The sequence below is a fragment of the Somniosus microcephalus genome, chromosome 9 (assembly GCF_052327205.1).
Source record: "Somniosus microcephalus isolate GS21.2 chromosome 9, FLI_Smic_1.0, whole genome shotgun sequence".
NCBI lineage: Eukaryota > Metazoa > Chordata > Chondrichthyes > Squaliformes > Somniosidae > Somniosus > Somniosus microcephalus.
In genome coordinates this window covers 186102268-186121979 of record NC_140995.1, presented here as the reverse complement: position 1 = coordinate 186121979, position 19712 = coordinate 186102268, and the positions used below count along the sequence as shown (strand labels likewise).

The 19712-nt window shown below is 44.8% G+C and overlaps 1 long non-coding RNA gene across 1 annotated transcript in view; it reads left to right on the top strand.

Moving 5' to 3' along the window:
• LOC147112908 (uncharacterized) overlaps positions 1-19712 on the top strand; it is a 40585-nt gene that overhangs the window by 1606 nt on the left and 19267 nt on the right. The gene's annotated exons all lie outside the window — the stretch shown is intronic.

The following is a 19712-nucleotide window of genomic DNA, read 5'->3' as shown; positions in this document are numbered from 1 at the left end:
CATGGGGTCTTGCTAAAACATATATGTAAAGAAATCACTGCTTAACATTTAAACATATCAAACGTAAAACAGCTCTGCTTTATTTAGAAAGAAAGACTTGTAGTTTTATATAAAGAGAAAATGCTGGAAATACTCAGCGAAGGGTCATCGACCTGAAACGTTAACTCTGTTTTTCTCTCCACAGATGCTGCCTGACCTGAGTATTTCCAGCATTTTCTGTTTTTATTTCAGATTTCCAGCATCTGCAGTGTTTTGCTTTTGTATTTCTATAGCACCTTTCATGACCATCGGACGTCCCAAAGCGCTTTGCAGCCAATGAAGGGAGCAGGGCTGGGAGCTTAACATACAGGGGTATTCAGTATTTAGGAAGGATCGACAAAAAAGAAAGGGAGGAGGGGTAGCATTGCTAGTAAAAGAGGGGATAAATGCAATTGAAAAGAAGGATATTAACTCAGTTAATACAGAATCTATATGGGTGGAGCTAAGAAATAGCGAGGGGCGAAAAACATTAATAGGAGTGGTATATAGGCCTCCAAATAGTAAAATAGAGGTTAGGGAGGGCATCACGAGGGAAATTAGAGAAGCGTGCAATAAGAGCACAGCTGTCATCATAGGTGACTTTAACTTACATATAGATTGGACTAGCCTAATCAGTAAAAATAATGAGGAGGAGGAATTCCTTGAGTGTTTAAGGGATGGTTATCTGGATCAATATGTCGAGGAACCAACTCGGGAACAGGCTATATTGGACTGGGTACTGTGCAATGAGAAGGGACTAATCAGTAATCTTGTTGTACGGGGACCCTTGGGTCAGAGCGATCATAACATGATCGATTTCTCACTCGAAATGGAGAGCGAAGAAATTGACTCAGAGACTAAGGTCCTGAATTTAAACAAGGGGAATTATGATGCCATGAGACGGGAACTGAGTAGGTCTGATTGGACAACGTTCCTGGGAGGACTGGAGGTAGATAAACAATGGCAAACATTTAAAGATAGAATGACAAAATTGCAAAAATTGTTTATACCAATCTGGCATAAAAGGAAATCTAAAAAGGTGACTCAACCGTGGATAACAGGGGAAATTAGAGACAGCATAAAATCCAAAGATAGGGCGTATAAAATAGCCAAAAAAAGCGCCAGAGCGGAAGATTGGGAACAGTTTAAGATAGAGCAAAGGAGGGCAAAGGGCATGATCAAGAGGGGCAAAATAGCTTACGAAAACAAGCTGGCGGAAAATATAAAAACTAACTCCAAAAGCTTTTATAAATATATCAAAAGGAAAAGACTGGTGAAAACCAAAGTTGGTCCATTGCAGTCAGATACGGGGGAATATATAATGGGAAATAAGGAAATGGCAGATCAACTAAATGCATACTTTGGGTCAGTCTTTACGAAGGAAGACACAAAAAACCTCCCTGGGATATCGGGAAAAATAGGGACATTGGCAAAGGAGGAACTGACGCAAATCAATATCTCTAAGGATATGGTGTTAAGGAAGCTAAAGGGATTGAAGGTGGACAAATCCCCAGGGCCCGATAACATGCATCCTAGGGTACTGAAGGAGGTGGCCCTAGAGATAGCGGATGCACTAAGGATGATTTTTCAGAATTCATTAGACTCGGGAACAGTGCCGATGGATTGGAGGGTAGCTAACGTTACCCCACTATTCAAAAAGGGGGGTAGGGAAAAAGCAGGTAATTACAGACCTGTAAGCCTTACATCAGTTGTGGGCAAAATGCTGGAGTCCATCATTAAGGATGAAATAGCGGAGCACTTAGCAAATGGGGACAGGATAGGACAGAGTCAACATGGATTTACAAAGGGTAAATCGTGCTTGACTAATCTATTGGAATTTTTTGAGGGAGTAACTGGTAGAATAGATGGGGGAGAGCCAGTAGATGTGGTGTACCTGGACTTCCAAAAGGCCTTCGATAAGGTCCCACATAAAAGATTAGCATGGAAAATTGAGGCTCATGGGATAAAGGGGAAAGTTTTGGCGTGGATAGGGAACTGGCTGTCAGATAGAAAACAGAGAGTTGGAATAAACGGCTCATTTTCTGAATGGCAGGCAGTAACAAGTGGGGTACCACAGGGATCTGTCCTGGGCCCCCAGCTGTTCACAATTTACATTAATGACCTGGATCAGGGAGTCGGATGCAGCATTTCCAAATTTGCAGACGACACTAAACTAGGAGGGGGGGTGGGCTCAGAGGAAGAGACCAGGAAGCTCCAGAGCGATTTGGACAGACTGGGCGATTGGGCGGATAAATGGCAGATGCACTATAATGTGGACAAGTGCGAAGTTATCCACCTTGGGTGCAGGAACGGGAGGGCAAATTATTATTTAAATGGCAATAGATTGGGAGAGGGGGAAGTACAGAGAGACCTGGGTGTTCTTGTACACCAGTCACTGAAGGCGAGCATGCAGGTGCAACAGGCGGTCAAGAAGGCAAACGGTATGCTGGCCTTCATAGCAAAAGGGTTAGAATACAGGAACAGGGATACCTTGCTGCAGCTGTACAGGGCACTGGTGAGACCACACCTCGAGTACTGTGTACAGTTTTGGTCGCCTCATCTGAGGAAGGATGTTCTTGCCATGGAGGGGGTGCAGCGGCGATTCACCAGGCTGATACCAGGAATGGCGGGAATGACCTATGAGGAGAGACTATGTAGTTTAGGGATGTACACACTGGAGTTTAGAAGATTGAGAGGGGACCTCATAGAAGTGTATAAAATTCTGACAGGTCTAGACAGACTGGATGCAGAAGGAATGTTTCCCTTGGCGGGTGAAAACAGAACTAGAGGACATAATTTAAGGATAAGGGCTAAACCATTTAGGACAGAGATGAGGGGGAATTTCTTCACTCAGAGAGTGGTGAACCTGTGGAACTCATTGCCACAGAGGGCAGTGTACGCCAGCTCATTAAATATATTTAAGAGGGAATTAGATATATTTCTACGGGCAAAAGGGGTTAAGGGTTACGGAGAGAAGGCGGGGACGGGATACTGAATTAAAGGATCAGCCATGATCTCATCGAATGGCGGAGCAGGCACGAAGGGCCGAATGGCCTACTCCTGCTCCTATCTTCTATGTATCTATGTATCTATGTAAGTACTTTTTTTGGGAATTGCAGTCACTGCAGTAATGTAAGATGTTGTCATTCACTCTGTTCCTTCAGGACACCAGCCTTGAGACACCCATCCACGCAGAAGTGGGTAGTTAGAAGCCTGAGGGGTGTCTACATGTCTTGCAGCTGGCAAAAGTTCTCCTGTGCAACCTCATCTTGCAAGAACTTGAATTATGCAGCATTAAACAACACCACCATGGTATGAGAGACACCGACTGGGCTGAAGAACTCCCCCAGATCTATCAAAGTAACTGAAACATGCATTCAGAATACCAATTGTCTGCTCTAAGAATTCTGGTGACACCATAAACCTTGTAATATTACCTGGAGTCCAAAGGAACCACCGAGGTCATCGGTCCTTATGGGACAGGGTAGCCCTGATCTCCAAAAAAAACACCTATTTTTTTCAGCAACAAACAGTGGTAGTGTGTTGGACTGCTTCGATATGAAAGAATCCTGGTACCTCCCTAGATAGTGAGTATTCACAAGTATTATTAATTCATTGAAATTTACAGCACGGAAGGAGGCCATTTTGGCCCATTGTGTCCACGCCAGCCGACAAAGAGCTATCCAGCCGAATCCCACTTTCCAGCTCTTGGTCCATAGCCCTGTAGGTTACGGCACTTCAAGTGCACATCCAAGCACTTTTTAAATGTGATGAGTGTTTCTGCCTCGACCACCCTTTCAGGCAGTGAGTCCCAGACCCCCACCACCCTCTGGGTGAAGAAATTGCCCCTCAAATCTCCTCTGACCAATTACTTTAAATCTTGAAATTAATTGTTGACAATCACTAACCAGCTGAACATTCATTGCGTGAAAACCTTCAGTGTTGAGCAAAATGATGGCATTTTGGAAAGGGGCATTCTGTATATATAAAACACTGTATATATAAAACAATGACAATTTGCACTTGGGGGAAATCCTGCCATTCTATAAAGATGAACAGCCCTCATGCTGATAAGGAAAGTATACAGGAGGGTTATGAGCTGGCCCAATCAAGCAAACAGTACATGGTTGACTTGGTCATTACAGCGGTGTACAGCTGATTGGCTGATATTACAAATGTCCCCTGACACATCCTGAAATAGCCCTGTGCATAGAAGTTGAAGGCGGCAGTAACTTGCACAGAAACTGGCAATGTGGTGCATCTGGTGAAGGTGAGCGCCACATCCAGGATGAGCATGTGCTGCACCCTTTTGAAATATTTCTCATTACTGTGGTCAAGATAGGAGCACCTTACTCTGTAGACGTCGTTACACGAGTACCTGTGAGTGGGTCCAACACACCTGTGGTGCCTGATTAGCGCCTCCTCCCTGCATTGCTCCTCCTCGTCTCCCCTTCTTCCCCTCAATAGCACAAATACAGCGGAATCTCTTATGGACACACCATTACCACCTGCGCGGCATGATTGTGTAAAAAAAAAAAAAGGTGCGCCACAGCACAAGGAACCATGATGAAACTTGCACCAAGTTTTGGATAGGAAGAAGAAAATAAATACTCCCTGTGATTACTCACGAGAACAGTTATAGCAACTTAAAGATCCTCACAAGGTTGTCTTTAAATACAGTTTCACCTCTTGGCAGCCACCAAACTACACTCAGTACTTTTTCCCCCTGCATTCACAGTGATGAGAGGATCACAGCCAGAAATGGTGGCAATCAGGCCCCTGGCATTTAAATATGATTTGCATACAGAGGGCAATATTCTGGCATTCCAGCTACTGACATTCCCAGAAGAAAATGCTGAAGCACATTATGATTGGGGGTTTAGCACAACGCCTCACAAACTCAGTTTGAGGTGAAAGGGCGGGTGTTGCTTCTCCTGTGCTTTATGGGATGGTACTGGGAGCAGGTGTTCGAGGTGATGGAGGAATGGACCAGGGTGTCATGAGTGAAGGGTCCCTTCAGAATGTTGAAAGGGAGGGGAAGGGAAGATGTGTTTGGTGGTGGTGGAAATGGGGGAGGATGATCTGTCAAATGTGGAAGCTGGAGGGGTGGAAGGTGGGACAAGGGGGATCCTATCATGGTTCTGGGAGGTAGGAGAAATAGTGAGGGTGGAAGTGCGGGAAATGGTACAGACTTAGTCAAGGGCGCTGTCTACCATGGTGGAAGGAAATCCTTGGCTGAGGAAAAGCCAATGGAGTTGAGGTGCAAATCAGCCATGATCTAATTGAAAGTCATCCTCGGTTCCGAGTGACTGCCTAAGAAGAATTGGAAAGGTGGAGCAGACTCATAGGGCTGAATGCCCTACTCCTATTCCAGTAATGATGAGGTTTGATGAGATAAATAGGGAAAAACAATTTTCACTCGGTGGGTCAGTAAACAGAATGTAGCAATTTAAGATCGTCACCAAAAGAACAAATCGAGAGGTACCAAGAATTTGCTTTTATGCAAATGTTGCTAGGAAATGACCTATGCCTTGTTGGAAAAAAGGAGGAAACAGAATCCACAATAGCTTTTAAAAGGAAAATGAATAAAGGTTTGAAAAATAAAAGTTTTAAAGCGTATGGGGAAAGGGCAGAGGAATGAGACTAAGTGGATAGTTCTTTCATTAAGTTAGTGCAGTTTTTGTGAGCTAAATGGCATCCTGTGCTGTAAAATGTTATGGTTCTATGAATTGTTAGTCCAGTTACACACTAGTCAGTTTCCCTATAAGGTACAGCAGAAACCTGTAAATCTGCTACTGTACCAGATGTCCCATCCCACCCCAATCCACACAGGGAGGTCATGAATAATATCACCTTGTGGACCTCACAATCAGGTTTGCAATTTAACTGTGCTCTTTTGCCAGCAGTCCCATCACCACTTTAATTGGCTGAATCTGTTCATGGACGTTCTAGAATATTCATAGAATCATAGAAATTTGCAGCACAGAAGTAGGCCATTCGGCCCATCTTTTCCATGCTGGCTGACGCGCTATCCAGCCTAATCCCACTTTCCAGCGCTTGGTGGGGGGGGAATTCGGTATCGCCCATTTTGGGGTGTTAATATTGGCCAGGCACAAAGTTTAGCGCCCGGCGCTAATTATCGCCTCCGACTGCAAAATTCGCCTCTATCGACACGGGAGGTGATTTTGAGCGCTAAATCAGGCGCTACACACCTCTCAAGGTGTAAACATCAGGGAGTGAGGCGTTACTTCAGAATGCTACCGAAGCTCAGGCGATGCCAATTACCATGGAAGCCAGACAGACTGGCGCTGTCCAGTTCTTTAAAGGGGAGGGGCCATCTTGCTGACTAGCCACTCCCTGCTCATTGCAGCCTTGAATCTCGGCCTGGAGAGAGACATCAAAAGCAATTGTGTTGGAAGCACTAATGGGTAGGCCCAGGGATAGAGCTCGGCGCTTGGGAACCTCAAAAGTGGTGCTGAGGGCCAAAACTCCCTAGGACAGCGTTAAAACCAAAAATGTTGCCGACGAGACCAGGCAGGAAGTGCCTGCCTTTAAATAGCACTCCCCCAGCCCCTTCCCGACTTGAAAATGTTCCCCTCTACCTGTTGTTCCTAGCAGGGGGCGCGACTCAATATCTGGTCTGGGGCACTACCGGGGCATTGTACGCTTGACTGACGTCACAATGTACAGGTGCAGGAGATCATGGCGGTAGTGTTTAGCGCTGCCGCAAAACGACTGGTCAATTTCGCGAGCGGCGCTAAAATCGCCACGCTCAAATCGCTGCACTCGGGTGCTAAGTTCCTAGTGCCCTGTTAGCGCCCCCGAAGGCACTAATGGGAGGCGCTAACCAACATAATGTTTGGGTCCGTAGCCTTGCAGGTTATGGCACTTCAAGTGCTTTTAAGATGTGATGAATGTTTCTGCCTCTACCACCCTTTCAGGCAGAGTTCCAGACCCCCCACCACCCTCTGGGTGAAAATATTTCTCCTCAAATCCCCTCTCAACCACCTACTGATTACTTTAAATCTATGCCCCCTGGTTATTGACCATTCTGCTAAGGGAAATAGTTTTTTTTAATTTGTTTATGGGATGTGGGCGTCGCTGGCAAGGCCAACATTTATTGCCCATCCCTAATTGTCTTTGAGAAGGTGATGGTGAATCGCTGCAGTCCATGTGGTTATTCCTATCCACTCTATCTAGGCCCCTCATAATTTTATACACCTCAATTAGGTCTCCCCTCAGCTTCCTCTGTTCCAAAGATAACTTCTCCAGCCCAGGCAACATCCTCTCTAGTGCAATCACATCCTTCCTGTAATGTGGTGACCAGAACTGTACACAGTATTCTAGCTGCAGCCTAACTAGTGTTTTATACAGTTCAAGTATAACCTCCCTGCTCTTGTATTCTATGCCTCAGCTAATAAAGGCAAGTATCCCGTATGCCGCCTTAACCACCTTATCTACCTGTCCTGCTACCTTTAGGAATCTGTGAACATGCACTCCAAGGTCCCTCTGATCCTCTGCACTCCTCAGTGTCCTACCATTTATTGTGTATTCCCTTGCCTTGTTAGCCCTCCCCAAATGCAGTACCTCACACTTCTCCAGATTGAATTCCATTTGCCACTGTTCTGCCCACCTGACCAGACCATTGATATCTTCCTGCAGTCTACAGCTTTCTTCTTCATTATCAACCACACGGCCAATTTTTGTATCATCTGCAAACTTCTTAATCATGCTTCCTACATTCAAGTCCAAATCATTGATCTATATCACAAAAAGCAAAGGACCCAGTACTGAGGCCTGCGGAACCCCACTGGAAACAGCCTTCCAGTCACAAAAACACCCTTCGACCATTACCCTTTGTTTCCTGCCTCTGAGCCAATTTTGGATCCAACTTGCCACTTTGCCTTGGATCCCATGTGCTTTTACTTTCATGACCAGTCTGCCATGTGGGACCTTATCAAAAGCCTTGCTAAAATCCATATAGACTTCATCAAACGCACTACCCTCATCAACCCTCCTTGTTACCTCCTCAAAAAATTCAATCAAGTTAATCAGACATGACCTTCCCTTAACAAATCCATGCTGACTGTGATTAATCCATGTCTTTTTAAATGAAGATTTATCCTGTCCCTCATAATTTTTTCCAATAATTTTCTCACCACCAAGGTTAGGCTGACTGGCCTGTAATTACTCGGTCTATCCCTTTCTCCCTTTTTAAACAACGGTACCACGTCAGCAATCCTCCAGCACCACGCCTGTAGCCAGAGGGGATTGGAAAATGATGGTCAGAGCCTCTGCTATTTCCTCTCTTCCTTCTCTTAATAGTCTGGGATACATTTAATCTGGGCCTGGGGATTTATCCACCTTCAAAGATGCTAAACCCCTTACGACTTCCTCTTTCACTATGTTTATTTCATCTAATATTTCACACTCCCCCTCCCTGATTGCAATGTCTGCATCGTCCCTCTCTTTTGTGAAAACAGACGCAAAGTATTCATTAAGAACCATACCCATGTCTTCCGCTTCCACACACACATTACCTTTATGGTCCCTAATAGGCCCTACTCTTTAGTTATTCTCTTGCTCTTAATGTATTTATAAAACATCTTTGGGTTTTCCTTGATTTTACTTGCCAATATTTTTTCATGCCCTCTCTTTGCTTTCCTAGTTTTCTTTTTAATTTTACCCCTGCACGTTCTATAATCCGCTAGGGTTTCTGCAGTATTGAGCCCTTGGTATCTGTCATAAGCTTCCCTTTTTTTTTCTTTATCCTACCCTGTATGCCTCTTGACATCCAGGGAGCTCTAGATTTGTTAGTCCCACCCTTTTTCTTTAAGAGAACATACTTGCTCTGAACACTCACTATCTCCTCCTTGAATGCCTCTCATTGCTCTGACACTGATTTACCTTCAAGTTTCTGTCTCCAGTCCACTTTGGCTAAATCACATCTCAACTTAGTAACATTAACTTTTCACCAATTGAGAACTTTTATTCCTGGTCTATCCTTGTCCTTTTCCATAACTACCATAAATCTAACTGACTTATGATCACTACCACCAATATGCTCTCCTAATGATACCTTTTCCACCTGCCCAGCTTCATTCCCTAAAACTAGCTCCAGAACCGCCCCCTCTCTTGTTGGGCTTGCTACGTACTGGCTAAAAAAATTCTCCTGAATGCATTTTAAGAATTCTGCTCCCTCTATACCTTTCACACTAATTTTATCTTAGTTAATATTAGGGAAGTTGAAATCCCCTAATATTGTTGAATGTGTGACCAATGACCAGAGAATAGGAAACCAGGGAATCGCATCTAAAAAAGGAAATTACAATCCCTGCCCATTATTAGTGAAACTATTAAGAGGGTAAATATAATGGAATCAATGGCTGCCCAAAATAACAAGTCAAAAATACATTTTAATGGTGGTGGACTATTTATTTCGATAGATATGCTTATGTGCAGCAGGTTTCTAGTGGAAATGTGACAGTTATTCATTTTATGTCCCTAATGTCTCTCACTGTGGGACTGGTGCCAAATTCATCCAATCTACTTCCTACATAAAATTAACAGCACAGAAACTGGCCATTAGGTGCAACTGGTCTGTGCTGGCATTTATGCTCCACATGGGCCACCTCTCGCCCTTCTTCATCTAACCCTATCGGCGTAACCTTCTATCCTCTTGCAATTTCTTTTGTCTGTATCTTTAGCCATTTCGACACCATTTGTAGTGTATGTATATCATCTATTTTTTCTTCTAGTGTGCAGTTCCTTACACTTCTCCTTGTTGAATTTCATCAGCTGCTGCTCTGCACATTTACAGATTTTCTCCAACACATTTTGTAAATCCTCGACTGCCTCATCAGGCTGGTGGAGAGAGGAATTTGATACAAGTGCGTTAAGTATTTGCACAATAACATTTGACAATTTCTGTCCTCATCTAATTTACGTTTCCTACAATCCACTTGGGATGCCACTTCTTCAAAAAGTCAAGGAGGTTGTTCAGGCAGACTATTTCCCTTCTGAAGTCATAGGTAATCCTTACCATCAAATAATCTTAGTCATTTTGTGCATTTAAAATGTACAGTATGTGAACTAAGAACCATTCCACAATCGAGCATGGGCCTGTAACTTCCTTTTAATAGTGCAAATGGTTATTAAACAAACAAGAGCTGTGACTTTCTTTATGAAAGATACAGTATCTAACAAGGCATATTGATATTAAATGCCACCCAGAGACAGCTGAAATATGTACAATTTTTTGGTTGATTTGTTTGTTGTGTGAATTATTATTTGATTACAAAATTAAGTACAGCATGTAGTTTAAAGAACAGTGATGAGGGCCCGAGAGTCAGAAAGAGAAGTAAAATACTTCCTTGTAAAGTCTGTTTGAAAACTTCTATTCATTAGGGCAAAACCTATTTAAATTGCTGTCAGTCATCTTCTAAATTAGTACTGGCCCAGCACAGAGTAAGATAATGAAAGACAGTTCCATATTTAGTGTATAATAATGGAAATATTGTGAATCACTGTTTCAGTGGAGATGCTCAGCCATTAAGTTTGTGGTAGATATCAGCCATGTACATTTCTGATCTGAAGTGTTGCTCCCCTTGTTGCAGAGGTGACCCAGGAGAAATCTCTGTTTCAATTGGTAACAGATATGCATGGTTGCCACTGCCTCAGCTCGTCTGCTGCTGAAACTTTTATCCATGCTGTTATTACCCCTAAACTCAACTATTCCAATGCTCTTACGATAGCAACAGCTACCTGGACTACACTTCCTCCCACCCCGCCTCCTGTAAGGACTCTCTTCCATTCTCCCAGTTTCTCCGTCTCCGCCACATCTGCTCCGGCGATGCCACCTTCCACACCAGTGCTTCCGACATGTCTTCCTTTTTCCTCAACCAAGGATTCCCCTCTACCGTGGTTGACACGGCCCTCGACTGGGTCCATTCTATCTCCTGCACTTCAGCCCTCACCGCTGCCCCTCCCTCCCGGAACCACGATCGGGTTCCCTTTGTCCTCACCTTTCATCCCACCAGCCTCCACATTCAACGGATCATCCTCCGCCATTTCCAACGTGATCCCACCACCAAACGCATCTTCTCCTCCCCTCCCCTTTCAGCATTCTGTAGGGACCACTCCCTCCGAGACACCCTAGCCCACTCCTCTATCACCCCCAGCACCCCTTCCCCCTTCGCCCAGCACCTTCCCGTGCAAGCGCAGGAGATGCAACACCTGCTCTTATACCTTCCCCCCCCCCCCCCCCCCCTTCCCACTGTCCAGGGCAACAAACATCCCTTCAGGTGAAACAGCGATTTACTTGTACTTCTTGCAATCTAGTATATTGTATTTGCTGCTCACGATGTGGTGGTCTCTACATTAGGGAGACCAAACGCAGATTGGGTGACTGCTTTGCAGAACACCTCCATTCAGTCCGTAAGGGTGACCCCGAGCTTCCGGTCGCCTGTCATTTTAATTCATCGCCCCATTCCCACTCGGACCTCACTGTCCTTGGCCTCTTGCATTGTTCCACGGAAGCTCACCGTAAACTCGGAACAGCACCTCATCTTCCAATTAGGCACTTTACAGCCTTCCGGACTCAATATCGAGTTCAACAACTTAAGATCATAACCTCAGCCCCTATTATTTTTTATCCACACTTTTTTGGTTTGTGACTTTTCCTATTTTTTTTCTCTCTCTCCCACATGACAGTTGTCTTTCACTCTGCCAGTGCATTTCACACTTCATTTAGAGCCATTGTCTGTTTCTTTACCTGTCCTATTACTATCTCGTCTCACCTTGAATATCTCTTGATGTCTCTTCTTTCATCCCCTCCCCCATTCCCAGCCCCCAAACTGCCTTTTGTTTGATTTCCTGCCTTTTCTCTCAGTTCTGTAGAAGGGTTTTGACCCAAAATGTTGGCTCTATTTCTCTCTCACGGATGTTGCCTGGCCTGCTGAGTTTTTCCAGCATTTCTGTTATTCCAATGCTCTCCTGCCCAGCCTCCCATCTTGCACCCTCTGTAAACTCGAGCTTATCCAAAACTCTGCCCGTATCCTAACTTGCACCAAGTCATGTTCGCCTATCAACCCCGCACTCACTGACCTACATTGGCTTCCGGTCCAGCAATGGCTTGATTTTAAAATTTTAAGCAGATGGAAGTGAAACTCTCCAGATGGACTATGTGATTCAAACTGGCAAACAGTCTGTTTCCTAACAGCTGCAGAAACAGAACCTCTGAAGTGGGTCAGTTAACCATCAATGGATTTTGAGAAGTTATGCTGCAGTTGATAGTTATTGTAAATTCTGTTGTCTAGTTTCCCTAATCTTGATACTGTTTTTATGCTCCCATACATGCTTTACATTGTATGCTGCAGTTAATTTTAGTCTGTATGAGCTCTGAAAGTAATTGAAAATGTGGGATTAAATTATGCAAACTCCAATGTGCATTTTACTGTAATTAATCCTGGGTTACATAAATACTACAAGGACAGATCACATATATCATATAGAATCTGCATTATGGAAAATGAGATCCACTGATAGCAACTGGAGTAAAGCTGTTGAAAGAAAAATGATACTTTTAAAAACAAATTATGATGCTGGGGAATAATATTTAAAGGATTAATTTTTTTTGAAAATGTATTGTTATCTGCTGTTTCTGGGGAAAAATGTTTAAGATAAAATAAAACATCTATCTTGAGAAGAATAATTCCTTAACCGCAAAAAAGAAATTGGATCCCAATGGATATCAAATATTGAATTGCCTCTAATGGAATTTTTTTTAAGGTTTTTTTTTGTCCTAGTAACAGAATATTGGATCTTACTGTAGGAAAGTAGTTAGAGCTTGCAGAAATAAAACAAAATGATAACAGTCAGGTCAAAAACGGTAGTATGGGGACGCTGAGCATGCCTTAATAACAACTTCAACTTTAATCACCGTGCGTAGCTGTGAGGAGAGGGCAGGATGGAAATGTACTGTAGGGGGTTTTGGTTTGGGGTTTGTGTCTGGCCAGTCAAGCGTATCTGAGCTGCTCCAGCCCCGTGCGGTTCGAATCGCTTCCCCTCTGGTTCTGACCACCGGACTTATTACGAGCAGCGATATAAACAAAACGAGACCAGTGGTTTGGTGCAAAGAAAACCAATGTTTATTAAAAATAGAGAAAAATAAACACCATACAGAGAAAATCACTATGTATGTAACACAATTACACTTAGCGGGGGAGGAGAAATGGACACATCGAGGGAAAATGACTAAAATGACAATTTTAGCAATCCCCTTAACTCCCACTCTTCACCTATCTAAGTTGTCTTGCGATGGGCCAGAAAGTTTTATGCTCGCCAGTCTCGGATGTTAGAACGCCTGCTCCGTGCCCTGTTGCCTGCCGATGTCTTTAGGGTTCGTCGATCTTCTTGATGGTAAGGCAGGGCACCAGAGTCCAGGCGAGAGAGAGAGTGAGAGATGGCTTCCCGAGGGGCTAGTTATACCCCTTTCTGGGAGCCCTTATCACCTGTCAGATCAGCTTGTTTCTTTGTCTGACCTGAACGTGTTGAAGATGATACAAAGGAAACTGGTCTGGGCCCATTGACCTGGATGGCTGGTTAATCGGCCTTTAAACGTCCCATAAGTGTTTTCCTTTGTGTAACTGGTCTTGTGATGGGGCCATTCCAGTTTTAATGCCCCGTTGATCGTTTCCAAACAGTGTTGGTCAGCTAACGAAGATCTGAATACAGCTATTACATGTTGATTGTGCAAACGGCCTTGATGGGTTTTAATCAGAGGCCCGAATGCCACTGTTTGCTTCTCATACATAAATGCAGAAGGCCTGTCTGCCTTCTAATTTCTGGAACATTCCTCGTCAGCCCAAAACTGAAACTTGCAGGCCTTGGCCATGAGGTTGACCGCAGCCATCTTGTTGAGCCCTGGAGCCCTCGATTTTAAACTCGGTCCAGCCAAGGTTTCTTCAATAAGCCAAAAGCAAATCTTCGGGAGAGACATGAAATTTGCGAATCCTTTCAGTCCCCCCTAGGATACTGAAACTTGCTTGAAGTATTCAATCAAGGTGAGCAAATTTCTGACCCCCCACAAACAACCTTCCCCTATATTTATCTATCCATGATCCCTCAACACATACATTCCCCTTACTTAGAGAAAACTACAGTGCACGACAGGCATCTATCGATAGAAACAAATTACTATCTGTTACAATAATCCAAGCATGGAGGGGTCCAACACCCCTGCACTACTTGGGACATCATAGAACTTCATTTCAACACAACCTTTAATAAAAATAAACATCAGGCCAAAAAAACATGTTTATTAAAAATAGTGGAAGGAACGAGCTTTATTAAAAATAACAAACGGATCTGCCATCACTCGGCAGTAATATTAGCTGATGTAAGAAAAAGGAGACTTACCATCAAGTAACTTTAAAGTAAGCTTTAAGTAACTTATAAACACACTATATACACAAGAGAGGTCTTTACCATGCCTTTGGTAGAAGCCTCTTACAATACTGAACAGACCAGTATTTATACCAGTCCAACAGGAAGTGACATATGACAGGAAGTGAGGTATGTACACAGTTCATAGTTCACAGGAAGTGATGACATAACTTCCCGGAAGTTATCATTTTTCTCACATTCTTCCCTCCTGCAGGATTAGGAGGCTGTGGTCTACCTTTTGGTCCGCAGCCGCCGAACAAGGAAGAGTCGCACCCGTTTGGATTCCCGTCGTAGAGGGTCGCTGGTCCGCTTACATGCGGTTGGCCATTGGTCAGAGTCTGTGTGGCCTGGATTGCCCTGTGAAGGGTCGGGGAGATCATGGCTTCGAGTAAGAGCCCCAATAGGTTCAAAGTCGGACTGCCTCTGTTCAGAGGGAGGTGCAGAGCTGGTCTGTGGCGGATCAGTACTTTCATGTGCGGTACTGGGAGGGTCGCAACCTTGAGCACGGGGTTCTACCGGCACCAAGCTAGTTGGTGTCCGATCAGGATCCTGGAGAGGGGTACCCGATAGGTCCCAAGAGTTTCCTGGTGAAATGCCATCACCCGATGTCCCACTAGGTCCTGGTGGGCAGGGAGCCAGATCCCGTAATGATACGGTAGATTCTCGGCCGTCGGAATATCGTATGTTTGCATAGGTGGGGTTGGCATCGGTTAGTTCGACCTCGTCTACAAGAGGGTCATTTTTAGACGTCCGAACGTATCTTCGGAGTAATACAGGTCCAGGAGTAGTTAGCCATGACGGGAGTGATGTCCTATGAGATGAGCGACGCTGGAATCCAAAGAACCGCTCATGAGGTGTAGTATTTGTGGCTGTAGAAAGCAGGGACCGTATAGAGTGCAATGCATCCGGAAGCACTGTTTCCCATTGCTGGTCTGGTAGGCCCCGAGATCTTAAAGCGAGACGTACGGAATTCCAGATGATACCGTTATACCTCTCTACCTGCCCATTTCCGATGGGATGGTATGGTGTTGTTTTGCTTGTAGCAATTCCCCGTTCTGAGAGGTAGTCCTCGAGTTCCCTTGACATAAAGGATGGACCCCGATCTGAGTGAATATAAGCCGGCATGCCACAGAGAGAAAATACCTGCTCAAGGCAGCAGATTACTGTGGACGCCAGCATATTGGAGCAGGGGAAGGCAAACGGAAAATGTGAATATTCGTCGATCATGGTGAGCAAATATGTGTTCCGAGTTGAAGAGGGCACTGGGCCCTTAAAATCGATGCTAAGTCGTTGCATCGGTTGGGTTGCATGTATGAGTATACCATCTGAGGGGCGGAAGAACTGAGGTTTTAATTCCGCACAAAGCCGGCATGCTGAGCATATTTTCTTTACATCTCCAGTGGAAAAAGGGAGATTCCGTGATCGTACGAAATGTAGCATGCGCGTAACGCCAGGATGACACAAACCATTGTGGACATCCACGAGAGTGGAGGATGACCTAGTGGAGCAGAATGCCCGTGTGAGGGTGTCCGGGGCCACATTCTCCTTGCCAGGCCGATAGAGAATGGTATAACCAAAAGAGGCCAGTTCCATCCTCCAAAGTTGTATTTTATTATTCTTAATTTTGGTTCGTTTTCGATTATCGAGCATGAAGGCGACTGATCGTTGGTCCGTGATCAATGTAAAGTGCTGGCGAGCTAGAAAATGGTTCCACTTTCGTACTGCCTCTATGATGGCTGTGGCTTCTTTCTCAACCGGAGGATAATGTAGCTCGGCACCTTGTAAGGTCCTGGACATAAATGCTACAGTACGACCTTCCTGATTCAGAGTAGCCGAGATCGCCACCTCCGAGGCATCACATTCAACCACGAAAGGGAGATTCTCATCAATGGAGTGAAGAGCCGCTTTCTCCAACTGTTTTTTGAGAAGGTTAAAGGCTGCAACAGCCGCTGTTCCCAGTGGAAATGATCTAGCATGCAGCAAGGGTTGGATTTTGTCTGAAAAATGAGGAATCCATTTAGCGTAGTATGCAAACAGACCGAGAGCCCGGCGTAAAGAAGCCGGATTCTTAGGTGACGGGAGCTCTTGGAGCGGGCGAAGTCTTTCTGGGTCTGGCTTAATGATACCATTGCCTACGCAGTAGCCAAGGATGTTGATGGTCGGTTGCGACTCAACAGATTTGGATTCATTCAGGGTCAAATTACGGCGATGGAGGGCATCCCGAAATTTTTGGAGGTTGGAGTCGTGTTCCTGTTGATTGTGACCTGCAATGGTAATGTTATCAAGATAGGGAAAAGTGTCCCTTAGGTTTTCCTGCTTAACCAGGCCATCCATTGCCCGTTGAAAGACAGCCACTCCATTAGTAACCCCGAATGGGAGGCGACGAAATTGGTACAGCCGTCCATTAGCCTCAAAGGCTGTGTACTGCTTATCTGAGACCTTCAAGGGTAACTGATGATAGGCACTTTTTAAATCGTAAGTTGAGAACACTTTGTATTCGGCCAGTTTATTAACCATATCATCAATGCGTGGCAATGGGTAGGCGTCCAAGTCGGTATATTGATTGATGGTTTGCGAATAATCGATGCATAGTCGCTGTTTGTGAGGTTTTAGAGGGTTCTTGACAATGACGACTTGAGCCCGCCAGGGCGACGAACATGGTTCAATGATATCCTCTGCTAGAAGTCGAGAGATTTCAGCCGCAATAAAAGATTGGTCTTCCTGATTAAAGCGCCGCGATTTCGTTATTATCGGTTGGCATTGAGGCGGAATACTGGCAAATAATGAGGGTTCATCAAGTGAAGCTGCTGATAATGCACAAAATGGTAATTTAGACGGTATATTAGAAATAGTAAGTCCGGGTTTGGATCCACCAAACTCAATGGTGAGTTTCTTATGCTGTTTTTGGAAGTCCAGCCCTAAGAGGAGATCACTACATAAGTCCTTGAGCACCGAAAGTCGGGTGGAGGGATACATACGACCATGAAGTGTCATATCAACAACACAAAAGCCGGAGATTCTGGTATTAAGTGATGACTGGGCCATCGCAATTGCCTGGTCCGATGGGAAGACATGTAGTTTCAATTTCGCAACAATCTGTTCCTTAATGAAACTATCAGTACTTCCTGAGTCAATTAAGGCATCTAAGGTATGCCCTTTAATTGAAATTTTTGTGGCTGCATGAGACAGGTTCTGTGGGCAAGCAGCTGTAATTGGTGTTGTTGCACAGAGAGTGGCTAAAACTCTCGGTGTGCTTCTTCGGGAGAGAGCTCGAGAGGAAGCTTGATAGGTCCTAGCTGGAGCATCTTGATAGGCCCTAATTGGGGCAGTTCGGTAGGCCTTAGCTGGATTGGCCCTCGTAGAGGCCCTTGATAGGCAAACTTTAGCAAAGTGTCCTTTTTTCCCGCAATAACTGCAGATTGCATTGCAAGCAGGGCAGGTTTTCTTAGGGTGAAAAGCATCTCCACAAAAGAAGCATTCCTTCCTAGATTGCCAAGAGGCTGCTAAAGTGGGGTCGTCCTCCTCTTCTTCATCAGAATTATCAGAATTAGATTCCCCCATGATAGGGTTCACCTGAGGCCGCTTGAATTGTCTGGTTGCAGCTACAGCAGCAGATCGAGATCTGGGCAGCTGATAGAGGTCTGCATTTCTCTTTGCCAAATCCAGTGAACAAGCTAGGTCAAAAGCTTTTTGTAGCTCAAGTGTTTTACTTTCTAGTAGACGCTGGCGTATAAATGGAGAGGCAATCCCGCAGATGAAAGCATCACGAATCATTTCTTGGCGGTACAGCTCAGCTGAGGCTGCCTGAAAGTTACAATCTACGCTGAGCCTGCGAAGTTCTTGCAGGAATTCGTCAATTGATTCCCCTGGCCCTTGTTGGGCTGTGGCCAGTAGATGTCTAGCATAGACCTCATTTGGGGTCTTCGCATACAGTTTCTTAAGTGCCCGAATCACCTCTTCGTAATTATCCCAGTCATCAACATATTCGAACACTTTTGGGGTCACATAATTGACAAGTATCTTCAATTTAGCAGGAGCATCCGCTTTACATTCATCCAGAAAATTCTCAAAAGTACGATACCAATGCTTCCATACCCTGCCAGCTGCTGGTGTATTCGGGTCCAAGTCCAGACGAATAGGTCTAAGGATTTTCTCCATGATGGGTGGTTCCCTGGATCCTTAACTTCTGAGTTTGTCTGAAGGTCTAGTATTTGTCAGTGTAAATGTTTAAGTTACTTAAATTGATGTAAGAAAAAGGAGACTTACCATCAAGTAACTTTAAAGTAAGCTTTAAGTAACTTATAAACACACTATATACACAAGAGAGGTCTTTACCATGCCTCTGGTAGAAGCCTCTTACAATACTGAACAGACCAGTATTTATACCAGTCCAACAGGAAGTGACATATGACAGGAAGTGAGGTATGTACACAGTTCATAGTTCACAGGAAGTGATGACATAACTTCCCGGAAGTTATCATTTTTATCACATTACACAAAGCTCACATGGGTGTTTCTTCTTCCACCCGGGCATACTGGTCCTTCCACAACCCTTTTACTTTAAATTCTACCCTGGGACCCTTTCTCCTACACTGGACACAGACCAGGTAGAGGACGATCCCTAACTGACAGACTACTAAGATGTGGGACGCCATTCGAATCCAGGAGGGGACCTCTATACTCTCAAACATCCCACCAGGGCGGGGTCATGATATCTAAAATGTCGGCCCCTATCTGTACAGTCTTCTGTTCCAAAGTGTAGAAGTGCTTTTGCGATACTAGGACGGTTTTTAATAATTTGGTAAGGTGCTCTGGGAGAGGGGGAATCGGGTAACCGAAATGGGCGACATATTTCTGGAGGTGAGTGAAATTTTCCTCCACAGTGAGGTGAACAGTGGATGGTTCAGGAATGGGGACAATTCGTACCTGTGCCACTTGAACTTCTGCCTCGGGTTTGAAGCAGAAACTGCTGTCACTCACCGCGCACCAGCTGTGCTGGTAGTGAGACGCTCCTGTGGTGACGCAATATGTCCCACCTATATATGCTACCTGTGGGGGAACATGGCCTTGTGCCATGGCTTCCGTGGTGCAATTTATAGGTTTCGCGTCAGCAGCTCTGAACCCACATTGTGGTTTCGAATAGGCATTCACGTGCTGGAAACACAGGATGATGTGTGCTCTCCGGCTACGGCACCCCGAGAGGTCAGTACCCGTCATAGCGTGCTCCCACTTTATGACATAGGGCGGGA